This window comes from Acinonyx jubatus, chromosome E1 (genome assembly GCF_027475565.1).
Source record: "Acinonyx jubatus isolate Ajub_Pintada_27869175 chromosome E1, VMU_Ajub_asm_v1.0, whole genome shotgun sequence".
Taxonomy (NCBI): domain Eukaryota; kingdom Metazoa; phylum Chordata; class Mammalia; order Carnivora; family Felidae; genus Acinonyx; species Acinonyx jubatus.
This window is the reverse complement of record NC_069397.1, coordinates 44,551,355-44,566,766: the sequence shown is the minus strand read 5'-3', so window position 1 is coordinate 44,566,766 and position 15,412 is coordinate 44,551,355. Positions and strand designations below refer to the sequence as shown.

At 37.6% G+C, this 15,412-nt stretch overlaps 1 protein-coding gene across 10 annotated transcripts in view; it reads right to left on the bottom strand.

The window, feature by feature from the left end:
* Positions 1 to 15,412, bottom strand: part of TANC2 (tetratricopeptide repeat, ankyrin repeat and coiled-coil containing 2) — a 365,567-nt gene extending 350,155 nt beyond the window's left edge. For 9 of the 10 annotated variants that reach the window (XM_053211751.1, XM_027047991.2, XM_053211753.1 and 6 more), the window contains exon 1: positions 15,273 to 15,412. The gene's annotated coding sequence lies outside the window, so the exon portion shown is untranslated. The other variant, XM_053211752.1, reaches the window with a different exon arrangement.

Below are 15,412 nucleotides of genomic sequence, written 5' to 3'. Positions count from 1 at the left end.
ATCCAGAAGACATTAAAACATATATTCACACCAAGCCTTGTACATGAATGACTATAGCAGCATTACTCATAAAAGCCAAAAACTGGAAACAATTCAAATGCCCATCATTTGATGATGGCATTTTGCATCCATACAATGCAAAAATACTCAGCAATAAAAAGGAATGACATACTGACACATGCTCAACATGGATTAACCTCAAAAACATCATGCTAAGTGTAAGTAGACAGAAGCAAAAGACTGCATATTATAAAACAAAACTACCCACTTATGATTCCATTTATATGAATGTCCAAAGGCCAACTTATTGAAACAGAAAGATGAGTGGTTGCCTAAGGCTAGCGTTAGGAATGGAGATGGAACGCAAATAAGCTCAGAGGAATTTTGGGGAGTGATCACAATACTGTAAAACTGGATTGTGGTGATAACTGCACAATTCTATAGATTTACCTATAATCAGTAAATCATACTGTTACAATGAGTAAATTCTGTAATATGTACATTACACCTCTACACTATTAAACTATTTAAAAAAGAGAGATGGATAAGGTAAACAAAACTGTTTTCCGGAGTCTGGTATAAATGAGAAAAGAAATGGGATAGCAGCCGGAAGGGTTAGTAAGGTCAAGAGAGCATTTCTTTCAAATGAAAGAAATTACAATATGCTCTTAATCTGTTGACAGTGATCCAGAAAAGGAATAACAGGGAAGAATTGCAGGAAGAATGTCCTTGAGAAGGCAAGAAGGGATGGGCTCAAAGGAACAATTGGTGGGAATGACCTTCGATAGAAGAAAAGACAGTTAATTCACAATAACTGGTAAAGATGCAGGTGGTGGGAAGAACGTTTCTATTTTCTTAATAAAATAGAAAGGAAGGTCACCAGCTGAAAGAGAGGATGTAAAGGGAAATGTTGAAGATTTGCATGCAAGGAACAGATATAATCAACTAAGCAAGTGGGAGTGTGGAAGAACTAGAATAATAAAGTAGGATAGCTTGGCAGCACTAAAATGAAGTTAAAGTCACTGGGTACTAAGAATTTAAAGTCAACATGACTGTTTTGCTGAGCCATATACAGCTACAAGTGTGCAGATGTGAAAAAGGAGGGTTGGTTTTAACCAGGATCGGGTTTTACCAGGCCAAGAACAACGAAGGGAAAGAGATGAAGAGGGTTGAGGATAGATGCAGAAGAGCAATTATAATCAGAATTCAGCAAGTTAGAAAAGGAACTGAGGACATGTATGCCCTGAGGAACAGTGAAAAGGTGGTAAATTAAAGGTCCCAGTGGGGTCAAAGAATCAAGATTGTTGGGTACTTAGAAGTGAGCCAGAAAAACTGGAGGTGATAGTTGGAGAGTAAAATGCCAGAAATTATATTATAGAAAATTGTAGCTATTGGTAATAAGGAGTTCTAGAACAGTGACTCTCAATCTTGGCTGCACATTAAAGTCACCTTGAAAAACTGTTAAATATAACATATGAAGCCACACCCCAGATTAACCAAATCAGAATTTCTGGGAGTGAGTCCTAGGCACCTGTAGTTTCTCAAAGCTTCCCAGTTAATGCAGATGCACTGAGGGTTTTAAAAACATCTGCACAGAATATGCCACAGAAGTCAACGGCTGAGGCAAAGGACAAGATCAGCAGAGGAGAGGAAGTGAAGAAGACAGAATACCAGAAGGGTCATCTGTATGGATACTGAAGATACCAATAATCATAACTGGAGTAGTAGAAGAGTACCAGTGAGCCCCCAAAGAAGTCTAGAAGCAACTATGAGAAAGCAAAGAGAACACTTAACCCACATCAATAGGAGGAGCCACCACTTTAGAACTCTATGGGGAAGTATGGCCCTCAGGGGAGAAGTTTTACTTATAGCAAGAAGGTATTCATGTTTAGAGAAGAGGTTAAAGACAAAGGGAGTTTTGCAGATGAACTCCAGAAGGCAGAGAGAAAGGGTTTAATGATCACAAAAGGGTGAAAATTGGGATCAAACAAGAGAGATGAAGGGAAGAGAAGGTCCAAACAAAACTACTAGAGGAGAGTAAGGCCAGGAAATCTCAGAATACAAGCCACCATATTTTTTAACACTACACAAAAACAATCACAGAAAAAGCTCTATGAAATTAGAAGATTTCCTGAACCCAGACATTTTCTAAAAGACTTTTTGAAATTAATTTCAAATAAAAATGAATCACAGAAAGTATCAAGGTCAATTCCATATACTAAGTTACAAGAAGAAAGAATAAGGAGCAGAATAACATCCCTACAGGGGCACTTGGACGGCTCAGTCGATCAGACTCTTGATTTTAGCTCAGGTCATGACCTCATGGTTCATGAGTTCGAGCATCACACTCTGTGTTGACAGCACAGAGCCTGCTTGGGATTCTCTCTTTCTTCTCTCTCTCTCTCTCTCTCTCTCTCTCTCTCTCTCTGCCCCTCCCCTGTTCGCCCTCTCTAAAATAAATAAATAAACATTAAAATAATAACAACATCCCTACAGACAATAAAAGCATACCAGAAAGACGTGCCCACATAAAAGATCAACTCTGTAACATGCCATTTCAAAATGAACTAAAAGACCTTAAGAAAATGACAAAAGACATGAAAGAATAGATCTAAGAATTATAAAAACTCAAAATGAGATGACATGACACAAAATAATTACAAACAAAAGGAAAGAATCATTCCAGAAGACAAGAATGAATAAAAACAGATAATCCCTTAAGAAAAATAGGTTAAAAAAAAGAAAAATTTAAGACTCAAAGAGATCAAAAAGATTTGAGAAAAACTGGAAAATACTGAAAACAGGCAAAGAAGATGGAACATACAGTGATAGGAACCCCTGAAGAAGGAAATCAAAACAAAAAACAGAATAGTAAAAACAGTATGTCAAAAAACTGTCCTGAAATAAATATTTGAAACTACATTTTGAAAGAACAATTTGTACCTGAGAATAACAACTCAGAATCACTAAAATGATTTTACTATACTACTACTAAACATTAAAGAATAAGAAGGAAAAAAAAGGAGAAAACTGGGATCAGAAAGGGGAAAATACAGTAATATAGGCAGGAGTCCAGGAAATGCAAGATGAATGGGCAGTACTGGCTTTCCCATGATATAAAAGGGATCAAGTGCATAATGAGATTAGATCTGATAATCTCAGACCACATAAGCGTGGCAAGACTGTGTGGGAGATAAAGAACCAGTTACTTATAAAGAAAGGAGAAAGGCATCAAACTTATCAGTTGCACAAGCTTGAAAATGGTGGTATAAGGTATACATGTTATAAAGCAGGAAAAAAAAACAGAATGATGATCCAAGAACACTATCTAGCCAAGATATCATTCACTGATCAAGATAAAAGATGGGCATTTTCACTCAAGCAAGAACTCAGAAATTATGCCACATCCACTGAGGAAATTACTCCAAATGCTTTTCTGGCATCTATTATGACAACCATGGGTCTCTTTTTTTTCCAGTCTCTACCACTCCCAGAGTTGTGGCTGGCAGTATAGAAATGGCCAAATCCAAGAATATTATATACAACCAACCAGTCCTAGAAAGCTTCAAGAAACTTAGATCCTAAGGAATGCATATTTTGCCAACAAGCATGAGAAAGGCCTCAAAATGATTCAGACCAATGTTTCCAAACAATGACCACCAGTACAGAGGTCAACAAGGTGCTCATTAAGCCCAAAGTAATCAAACACAAGATCACAAAAAGTGCCAGCCCTAAGTTGGATAGGCTCACCCTTATCATCCATCCCAGTCTCAGGAAGTATACTTATTTCCATATGTCAAAGGTACCAGGCTTTAGCAACCAAAGTCCTGTAGTTAAGCCAAGGTCAAAGCAGAAAGGCCCCACAAAGTCTCCACAAAGACTCTGGAAAAAAAGGCTTCTGCTTATCACCTTGAGGGTCAAAGAACTGTACAAAACTTGGACTACTATCTGCATGGGCAGGCATTTCCCTATGCTATTTTGTCTAAATACAATACAAAGTCCTCCAACTCATCCAAAAAGAGAGAGATACTCATATAGTTTTTATCTTGTAATCTGTTAATATGTTAAATTATGTTACTATTTAACTGTCCCTGCCTTCTTGGAATAAACACTGATGTATTATCTTTTAAACTTTTTTTTTTACATTTATTTTTGATAGAGACAGAGCACAAGTGGGGGAGGGGCAGAGAGAGAAGGAGACAAAGAATACAAAGCAGGCAAAGCAGGCTCCAGGCTCCGAGGTGGGGCTCGAACTCACAAACCAGGAGACCATGGCCTGAGCCAAAGTCGGACACTTAACTGCTTAACTGACTGAGCCACCCAGGTGCCCCTGATGTATTATCTTTTAAATTACTACTAGTTTTATTTTGTCAACATTTTATATAGAATGTTTGCTTCTCTGGTCATGAGTAAGAATGGACTAATGTTTGTAACAGGAAAGAAAGAAAGAGAGAGAGAGAGAGAGAGAGAGGGAGAGAGAGAGGGAGAGAGAGAGAGAGAGAGAGAGAAAGAAAGAAAGAAAGAAAGAAAGAAAGAAAGAAAGAAAGAAAGAAAGAAAGAAAGAAAGAGAGAAAGAAAGAAACAATCTTAATATCCATTAGTTACGTAACAACAGAATAAATCATGGTGTGGTACCCTATAGAATGTTATTGAGCTTTTTACAATTAGAGTTCCACTTACTACACTGGAGAGATACCATGATATGTTTGTAAATGAATAAAGCAAGTTACAAAAAGCCTGTATAGGTATGTGTACATACTTATGTGTTTTTGAGTGAGAAAAAGATGCTGAAAAATAGTCAGTGTTTGTTAATGTTGGCTACACCAAGGAGGAAAACTAGAGAAGGGAGAGACCTGAGGGGAAGGGAAAACACTAACTTTTCCTTTATTCACCCTAGTTTGTTTATTTTCGGGGTTGCAAGCAGAGAATTACCTTTATAATTTTTTTATAAAGCTAGAATGGGTTGGGAGGGTGAGGAGATTAAAAGTAATGACAATTAACATTTGTTGACAACTAATAAATGTCTACCTTTAATACATCCAAAGACAAAATTAGAATTAAATTATGTAACAAGGAGAGGAATCATTATGAAGTTCATTTATTTAAAAATACAAAATAATCCAATCTGGAACCAAAGCTGCATAAGAATGGCCTTTCTCAAGTACATTAAGCAAGATGACTTCAGGATGAACTAGTTTTTATTTTATAACCAGCACAAACTTATAACTAGCACAAACTTATCAGTTCATGGATATTTTGACAAATAAGGATAAAACTAAGAAAAAGTGAGTAAAAAAAAATTCAATGAATAATTATATGCATGAAACACTGATTAGCATAAATGGGCAAAATGTCACAGAAGTAATTAAAACTCAGGAAAAAATGGGATTTTGAATAGTTAACTTGTTATAGCTATACTAAAGAGAGGCAAACTTTTCCTAATGTATTATTTTACATTGTAAATAAACAAGGCCATTTTTATTAAGCAAATCACACAAAAAAGTAGCAACCACTTAACTGATTGCCACCTACAACTTTTTAAAAAAGAAAAATTACAAAAAGCTACCAACATGTGACATGGGTGATGGATAAAGTTATCATAGAAAATTCCAGTTATTAACAAATGTGAGAAATGTTTATAAAAATTGAAAACATTTACATGATCGAATTGAAAAAAAGAACTTGGGCTCACTGTCTCAAAGAAATGCCACTGTTTGCTCTTTTATGGAGGAGATTAAAAACTAATTTTTGTCAAGCTTGTGGTACTTAAAGGGAAACAGCCCAAAAGGTATGCACACCAGGAGTCTGCCCAACAGCATCTCACTTCTATAAGAATCTTTAAAGTTTACAGTTATTTAAGAATTCTCTCAGCTCTCATCAAATCTTTCATAAAAGAAAATTTCAGGATACAAAATAAATCAGTAGCTGGATTAACCATGGGTCTTTTAAATGCCTTGCAAGGCTGAAAAGGAGAGCAAGACAAGACAAGGAAAAGCTGTACTGACAATGCTAGTAAAACACTCTGGAAAGGAGCTGGGTCAAGCACACATCAAAAAAGAGAAATTCAGGACGCCTTCCAAGGTCTAATAAAAATTACCGTTCCTTAAGCACTAGACATGGTCCTAAGGATTGTCAGTGATTATTTCATTGTCATCATCAAAACCCTACAAGATAGATTTTAGCCCCTCATACATCTAGTGAGTGACAGAGCAATAATTTGAATGTTTTCATGATTCAAAAACTCACAAATTCATGTTCTACTATAAAATGGGTCTCATGATTGTAGAATTTCAAAAGCTTCTTATATAAACAATAGTATTGTCATCCTATCATAAAGGAATGTTTGTAACAACTTCCAAAGGAAGTCTTTCTTCCTCTTCAAAACCCTAAAAAGGAAGAGTTAAGATTCTCTGATGCTGTATGTATTCTCTGATTATGTAGTAAATCTTCATCCCACATATCCTAATAAAACGAATTACCTTCATTCACCCTAATTCCCAATCCGAGGGAGCCCTACAGAATTCCTTGGGATTTGAACAGAACTAATTCTAGAGTAACAACAAATACACATTAAGCTTCCATAGCCTGACTAGCTTTTTGCCTTACCAAATTTCAGCAGCTAGGGCTAGACATTGTGGGACCCCACAACCCAAGATTGCAAAGTGATAAGAAGAGACTTCCTTCATTTAGGCAGAAGGAATTGACTAAGATCTGAGGCAGATTCTCTATGGCTAAGATGATTGAATCACAACATCTAGATACCCCATCCCATTTCCAAGTTTAATAACTAATCCACTCATAAGGCTGGATCCATAGGAGGGGTTTCCATGGCAATAAAAACCTGTTGCCATATTTCTTCAAGTTGTCAATCTCTATAATGAGATGTCAACTGATATAATCAGATATGATAATGCAAGTATTAGAGAAAGGAAATAAACAAGGATACCTAGTCCAAAGGTATCTGGAATAAGTTGTCCATTACTATTGTTTATATACTTTTCTTTGTGAATTTTAGGTTTGCAACACTTGCTGGTATTTGTAAGAAGGAATGTACAAATCACTGTTTTCCTTTTCATAATACCTTGCCACCTAATGAAAACAGTAAAACTTATCAACACTGGCTAATGAAATTTTAGGGAAGTGACAAACTGTAATACACTGGATTTTCTTAAACCATATTTTTCCCAGAGGCAGAATGAATATGAGGACACAGAATTCTGAATTACACTATTAGCTTATATTAAGTAAGAATTTGAAATGTCCACCTTCAACTGAAAGACTACAATAGCAAAAGTAACTACTTATACATAGCAGGTAGTCAATAAATATTTAAGCAAATGATTTAATGTGTTAATATACTGCATAACCCCCCCAAATTTTTCCAATATAAATAATCTAACCGAACTCATAAACCTTAAACACAAGGTATCCATATAGCAAACTAATATTTAAAAAATCAAGGTTTTTTTCATATAACAATTATCTTTTTTAATGCAAAATATGCATATGAGAGACTTGGAAAAAGAAAAATCTTCTTATATGCCATGCTCTAAAACTCTTCACTTGGGATACCTCTTTTGAGAAAAAGGAATAGTCAATTAATATACTCCGGAAGAAATTTCTTCAGAGTTAGACATAACATGGGTGTCAAATGGAGACACAACAGGAGACTGTCAGATAAATCCCTATGAAGGCAAAGTAGCCAATCTTTTCTCAGTAGATAGACAGAAGCAATTATGCCCCGAAAGGCCTTCAACAGACATAGTTGGTCTATCTCCAATTCATGATAGTCAATGACCATTTATAGTATAAACTAACGACTGGTAACTTTTATCAGTTAATAAAGTTAGTATCAGTTAGTTGGGCTAAATAGTAAATACTCAGGTTTTGTGGGCTATACGGTCTCTTTAGAAACTACCCAACTCTGTGGCTATACTCAGAAAACAGCTATTACCAATATGTAAATGATTGAGTATGACAATATGTCAATAAACTTTCTTCAGGGCGTGAATTTGAATTTCCTATAATTTTCACATGTCACAAAGCATTCTTCTTTTGATATCTTTTCAACTATTTAAAACTATAAAAAACCAATCTTAGCTTGCAGGTCAGGCAAAAACAGACACTGGGCTGCATTTGGCCCATGCACTGTAGTTTGCCAACCCCCATAATATAGTGAAAATAATTCAGCTACAGTTCACACAGAGAACCTTCTAATCTTCCTCCCCCAACTCAGGAAATAAATAAAGAATAAAATTTGGTTTATCTTTAGAGTTCGTTTCAACGACAGTCCAGAAGTTACTCTGAATAATATTCTTGATGTTGTGTATATGTATGTGTATTTCTCCACACATATCTCCTGATGCATAGAACTTTGAAGAAGAATGAGGCAGGCAATGAGTCTAAAAAGGAGGCAAAGATCAGATCATCATGAAGGACCTCACATGGTTTGCTAAGGAGTTTCCATTTTATCCATTAAGTGATGAGGTGCCACAATAAGATTCTGAAGAAAAGAATGACATGACCAGATGGCCACGTTAGAAGGATCACTCTGGCAGCAAAGTACCTATGGAAAAAAGGTACATAAATTTGACATTAAAAAGTAAAGATGTCTACAGGGCAAATGGATTTTTTTTAAACATACCAACAAGATTATTCACTATAATGCAACTACTCAGTTTAAATGACATCAGAATAGGGGCAACGTGGTGCCTTAGTCGGTTAAGCATTCCAACTTCAGCTCAGATCATGATCTCACATGGGTTTGAGCTCCGCATCAGGATCTGTGTTGATGGCTCAGAGCCTGGAGTCTGCTTCGGATTCTGTCTCTCCCTCTCTCTCTCCCCCACCCCTGCCTTCTCAGTCACGCGTGCGCTCGCTCTCTCAAAAATAAACATTAAAAAAATAAAATAAATGACATCAGAATATCTCGAGTTATGATAAAAAGGAAGAAGTTTGAGAGATAGGATATATATACTATGCACTGGATAAAGGCAGAAGTTAGTATTATGGGGAAGAAAAGGGTAAAGCAAAAGCATGATTAAAACTAATACCAACTTAATTTTTTTGCCTCTTAAACTCAGTCAAGTTTACCTTCAACTATTCAAGGACAAACAGAAGCTGAACATAATAAGATATTTTTGTAATGTGTGGCCCATAAAAAAGCAACTTATCTCACACTAAAAACATCCACAAACACAACTTTCTAAAGACTTATATTTTTGTTAAATAAAATAAACTGACCTAATAATTTGTTTCCAGAAATAATTATGGTATTGTAATTACTTAGAGATTTCTGGAATAAGAACAATCCTTATCAGAAACTTTTTCCATTTATTGCATCCTTACCCTGTTTAACCTTTTAAAATTTAGGCCCCAATTTTTTGTTCTCCATCTAATATTACCTGGAATCTTAAATACTCGAGGTAAAATACCTCTAAAAGAAAGGAAAAGGGCCATTGGCTGGAAAAATAAAGCTATAAATCTTTAAGCTCTTCTTTTAATCTATTTCTTTCCATGGAATCTTCTTTTTTTTAAGTTTATTTATTTATTTTGAGAGAGAGAGAGAGAGAGAGAGAGAGAGAGTGAGTATGGGAGCAAGGGAGGGGCATAGAGAGAGGGAGAGAGAATTCCAAGCAGGCTCTGTGCTGTCAGTGCAGAGCCCAATGCAGGGCTAGAACCCACGACCATGAGATCATGACATGAGCTGAAATCAGGAACAGGACGCTTAACTGACTGAGCCACCCAGGTACCCCTCCAGAGAATTTTAAAGAGACTCAACAGGCATAGGTACCCTCCATCATCATATAAACATCTCAACTCATTTTTTTAAAGTTTATTTTGAGAGAGAGTGCACACGTGAACACAAACACACACACACACACACACACACACACACACACACACACGGGGGAGGGGGAGAGAGAGAGAATCCCAAGCAGGCTCTGCACTATCAGTGCAGAGTCAAATGCTGGACTCAAATCATGAGATCATGACCTGAGCCGAAGTCGGATGCTTAACCGATTGAGCCACCCAGGAGCCCCTCGTTTTTTTATTGTAAACAATTTTCATGTAATACAAAGGATGGTACTCAAACAAGCCAAGTGACAGTTTTCATGGTATTATAATGAAGACTATTTATTTATACAGTATATTTACATAGTGCCTTCTCTCCAAATAATAATAGTATTTGTTAACTACAGGCACTCAGCAGATATGACAACGCTGAGCTTCAATTCATTCACAAAGGGGGAAAAAAGTCCAAATAATTAAACTAGTTTCCAAACTATTTTATATTTGTTACTGTGGTCAGACTAGTACTGGAAAAGTAAACAGCCATCTGCAACAGCCTGTTCTAGCTCCCTGAAATAAAATCTTGGAATCCTGAGTAAAAATATTCCAGCTAACATTCTGTGATTCTGTGTAAGTACATTCAACTACTATGCCTAATCAGTATGTCTCAGAAATTCAATTTTAATTATATTGTAAAGGAAAGAAATATGACAAGGAAAGAAATTTGATGCATTTCTTTTAGGCACACTTGTTCTACCTTACATCTAATCAGTATCAACTACCCTAATATTCACTTTTTAGAACTAGTATTGGTTTAGTGTACAGTAGTCCCTGCTAATCCACCCACAGTCTAGAAGGTCCTCCTTCTGATACTTAGTCAGAAGGTCAATAGTAACCTAAGGCCACATCACACTGCCTACATCACTTCATCCCATTATACAGGCATTTTATCGTCTCATGTCATTACAAGAAGAGTGAATTCAATCAATAAGATATTTTGAGAGACTACATTCACACAACTGTATTACAACATACTATTACAAGTGTTCTATTTTATTGTATTTTTTAAATTTTTTTAATGTTTATTTATTCTTGAGAGAGAGCATGAGCGGAAGGGGGCAGAACGAGAGAGGGACACAGACTCTGAAGCAGGCTCCAGGCTCTGAGCTGTCAGCACAGAGCCAGACACAGGGCTCGAACTCACGAGCTATGAGATATGACCCGAGCCAAAGTCAGGCATTTAGCCGACTGAGCTACCCAGGCTCAACTGTTCTATTTTATTATTGTTAATCTCTTACTATACCTAATTTATAAATTAAACTTTATCATAGGTATGTATTTATAGGAAAAAAAACATCGTATATACAGGGTTCAGTACTATGTACAGTTTCAGGCATCCCCTGGGGGTCTTGGAATGTATCCCCTGAAGATAAGGGGGGATTACTGTACTTCTTTCTAGGCTTACTTTCTTCCCCATTCAAAATAATGCACAGAGAGTCATTCAGAAAATACGAAAAGAGGGGCACCTGGGTGGCTCAGTTGGTTAAGCGTCTGACTCTTGAATTTTGGCTCAGGTCGTGATCTCACAGTGGTGGGATCAAGCCCCATGTTGGGAACTGCATGGAGCATGGAGCCTGCTTAGGATTTTCTCACTCCCTCTCTCTGTCCCTCTCCCACTTATGTGCTCTCTCTCTCTCAAAAATAAATAAACTCAAAAAACAAAAAAACCTTATGATAAAGATGCAAACATCAAATTAGGCTTTATAAGTGAAGTACACTAAAAAGAACTACCAACCAACCTAAAATACAGAGCATGATCAAGTCTATGACAATTTATTAAATATACTAAAGTACATAAATATACATCCTGAATAAGTCTTAGCCATAATCAGTAGATTACCTTGCATTCCCTTAACAACACATGTATACAAAAATACAGAAATGTTTGATTATATGAGACATGTGAATCACAGAATGGCAGTTTGGCTTAAAAAAGAAAATAATTGTTGCAAGTAGAAGAGGTGATATTCTTTACACGTTTTTATAAATATTAGTTCATATGTAATATATATAAAAAAATGTTTAAGTGTGAGAAAAATCTAAGCCAACAACTGTTGATGGAAACAGTAAAATATACATATATGTCCAATCCATTTTTGTCACTTTTTAAAATAAAATAGAGATCGGGGCATCTGGGTGGCTCAGTCAGTTAAACATCCAACTTTGGCTCAGGTAATAATCTCACAGTTCCTGAGTTCGAGCCCCGCATTGGGCTCTGTGCTAACAGCTCAGAGCCTGGAGCCTGTTTGGGATCTGTGTCTCACTCTTTCTCTGCCCCTCTTCCGCTAATGCTCTGTCTCTCTCTCTCTCTCTCTCTCAAAAATAAATATTAAAAAAAAAACTTTTTAATAACAAAATAGAGATCGTAAAATTGTGAATAGATAGAAAAAATAGGTAATTCCTTCTTAATTTTCCTTGAGAAAGTTACAGTAAATTTACTGGTGCTCTTAAAGAGATAGTAGTTAGTTGTATGTGCGTGCATGTGTGTGCATGCGTGCGTGTGCGTGCGTATAGTACTATCTCTTTAAAAGCACCAGTAGGGTGGCTCAGTCGGTTGAGCGGTTGAGTGTCTGACTTCAGCTCAGGTCATGATATCGAGGTCCATGAGTTCCAGCTCATCAGGCTCTGTGCTGACAGCTGGGAGCATGGAGCCTGCTTCGGATTCTGTGTCTCCCTCGCTCTCTGCCCATCCCCTGCTCAAGCTCTGTCTCTGTCTCTCAAAAATGAATAAACATTCAAAAAAATGAATAAACATTAAAAAAAATTTTTGAAAGCACCAGTAAACCTTTATTGCACACTATGTATACATACACATACACACACACACACACACACACACACACACACAAACCAACCTACCTGAAAGTAACTTTCTACCTCTAAAGTTCCCCCCAAAACCAACCTCCATCACAAACATCTCCTTAACCACATAAAAAACACTGATACTCCTCTACTCATAATTCCAGAGATAAATGACAAAAATAAATTCCAGAAGAGAAATGTTCATACTACAAGTAACTGTAATTTTGGTATATTTGTAGGCTTAATATTTATGCATCTTACTACTTACTGAATTGAAACTCAACTCTTCTGCTTGCTAGCTAAATCTGATTCTTGACTGTCCTATGCAAGTTACTGAACATCTCTGTGTTTCAGTTTCTCATCAGAAAATGGAAATAACCGTGCACACCTCACAGGGCATTAAAACTGGTTAAAACACGTATAACAGGACTGGCACAGAGTAGGTGCTACATAAGGGTGAGCCATCACCAGTAGTTCTCCTACTAGTGATAATACTCCACCATCTTCCCAAACACACTGAAAACATTCTGAGAAATTTGAATTACTGACTAAAACTAGATACTATTAAAAACAGACATCAAATCTGGAGCCTAATTAACAGTAAGTTTAAAGCCCTGCAACTCTGAGAAGATCACTAAGAGATCCACGTAACACCCCTGTCAAGAACAATATGAGAGCAGTTTTCCCAAGTGCAACTATCAATTTCTTCCCTTACACAAGGGGGCAGTGATAACAAGAAAAGAATGGGGCTCTGCAACACCTCTTCCTACAGACGGTAGGGGGTGGCAGTACACACGGCTTCCAGTCAGAACAAAACAGGAAGACCCAACAGAACTGCTCTTTATTCTCTTCTGGCCCTCTCCTCTCTGCTTTAGCCCCAACATTGCCTCAAGGTGAGTAACGTATCTACAGAAAACACTAAAACCCAAATATTAATCACCAAGGAAAATCCAGTTTTGTCTTTGAAGCAAATGATCCCTCAGTGGCTGAACTGTGCATCCAGGAGGAAGCCAATCAGTATGGATTTCCAGATTATCTGGCAAACTACTTACTGTTATTATAAGAACAACATTCAGGCAAGTAATTCAATTTCTCTACAATAGTCACAACATAAAACACTATAATCTCAACCATTAACTATATCCTAATGAACACATCCAGATATTTCTGCTGGTTTCACAGGACACAGACACTCATTGAACATACATATGTAAGTTATATTACACAGCTCATTCAACTATCTTTTGTTACTTCTGAAATTCCAGCTATTTTCTGACAATCCTCTCAAAACGCAGATGTTCTTCTTAAATGGAAGTCACAATGTTTCGCAGCATGTGGGTAATTTTATAGGGAGAGAGAGAGACAGAGAGAGATAGAGAAAGAATATTTAATATTTTATTCTTGTGCTCTCATTCCTAAGATGATGTACCTGAGAAACGCTGCAAGAAGTGCTCCACTGACAGTATCCATGTTGCTGCTTTTTAGGCTACATTTACTGTATTTTTCCCCCCTGTCTTGCCACCCCAACACCAAAAACATGCAAGAATATATCACTACTGTCATTCACTGTAATTAACCACTGCAATAGCTTTTGGCTCCAACCCCTCAAAATGCCTGAAAATTTATCCCTTTTGTTCACCATATTGTTTTGTTTTCCTCATTCCAGATATTTTCACCTGTGTGAAAAGGAAGACAGAGACACATAGGGAAAAAAAAAAATCCCTTTGCCTAATGATCTTGAACTCAGAATTATGGTCAAGATGTGGTGGGGTGTTTTTTTGTTTGTTTGTTTGTTTATTGTTTTTCTTTTCCTGGAGAGGGCAGAGAATAGAGTGAAAGACACCCAAAACACCAAATCTTCCTAATGTTAATTATCATTGTTTATGTTTTGTGAAACCCATTTTAAACATTCCACAACTGAAATAAAGGACAGGATACAATTATATCACAGCTCTACAAGCTGACGGCGAAACCTGGAATTATTTTAGCCCTATTTTTCCATCTCACAACCAGATACAGTATGTTTTTTTTTTCTTTCACGTGGGTACATACTATATCTCAAAAAAAAATAGCATATCACAGCTCCTCTCGAATTCCTGTGATAAAATATCTAGCAATGAGCCTTATTAATCTTTTCTTACACTACATCCCCTTTCCCAGGAGAGACTGTTAATATCACTAATAACACTTCTACCATGAATTTCAATGCCACACAGGCCAACCCACCCTGCGCCTTACCTGGCACATTTCACAACTACTTTTTATGCTGCATTCTGGGGGCACATTTTGCAACTCGTTCTGCACCACATTCTCTGCCACGTTTAGCAATCTGCCTCGCATCTCATCCTGGGTCCCCGTCATCCAGAGACTCTCCTCGGTGCCAAATTCCTTGACACCTTCGGTGACACCGAAGTAACCAACCCCGGTCCTATCTGAAGTCACCCTGGGTGCCACATTTGGAGCCAACCTTCCCCACGCCTTGGACACCGGAGGCACTTCGCTGCCCGTTTCGCTGTCTCCCCGCTCGCCCCCGCCCCTCTCCCTGGAGCGGAGGCATTGAAGGCGAACGCCCCTGTCACTGAGGCGACCTCTCCTTCCGCGGCTCCCCGGTGTCTTACCTGCCGCTTTGAGGGGCTCGCTGCACCTCGGGGTCAAGCCCCAGTCCCCGGGATCTCCAGTGAGGACCGCGCCGCCCGCCGGCGCCGCCCGCGATTCCCAGAGCACCTCGCTGCGCTCCGACGCCCGCGGTGGACCTGCG